Consider the following 651-nt stretch of genomic DNA (forward strand, 5'->3'; position numbering starts at 1 on the left):
ATTATGAGTCCAACTCTCTAACCACTAGGCTACCCTGCCGCCCCAGGCTACCCGTCCTCCTGAGTCATTGCCCCTGTGCTTTGAGACGTAGATGGGGACCTTCGCCAGGCTCTGTAGAGGGAACCCGCGCCTGCTATCTGTCCTCCAGAGCACACCTACATTCCCACGGTGATAAGGGATCGGCTGTTGACTTGGGCACACACATCCCTCATCGCTGGACACCCAGATATCACCTGCACTATTCAATGTATCTCCGGAAAGTACTGCTGGCCCCACCTTGGCGCAGGACGTTGCTCGCTATGTCAACTTCTGCTCGCTATGTGCCCAAACTAAATCTCCCCAGCACACTCCTTCCCCTTCCTGTGTCTCAGCGGCCTTGGTCTCATCTGTTCATTGATTTCATCACTGATCTCACCTCTTCTGAGGGTTTCACTACTATTATGGTTGTTGTTGCCAGATTCTCTAATTTCTGCTTTTTTATCCCTCTCTCCCATTTCTCCATACCGCTCTCCAGGTCACTGAGGCACTGTTCCAGCAGGTCTTCTGGCACTATGGCCTTCCAGAGGAAGGACATCATCTCCAATCATGGCATCCTATTCACATCATGGGTATGGAAAGCATTCATGGAGAAACAGGGGGTCACAGTCAGCC

The sequence above is a fragment of the Oncorhynchus keta genome, chromosome 12, assembly GCF_023373465.1.
Source record: "Oncorhynchus keta strain PuntledgeMale-10-30-2019 chromosome 12, Oket_V2, whole genome shotgun sequence".
Classification (NCBI taxonomy): Eukaryota; Metazoa; Chordata; class Actinopteri; order Salmoniformes; family Salmonidae; genus Oncorhynchus; species Oncorhynchus keta.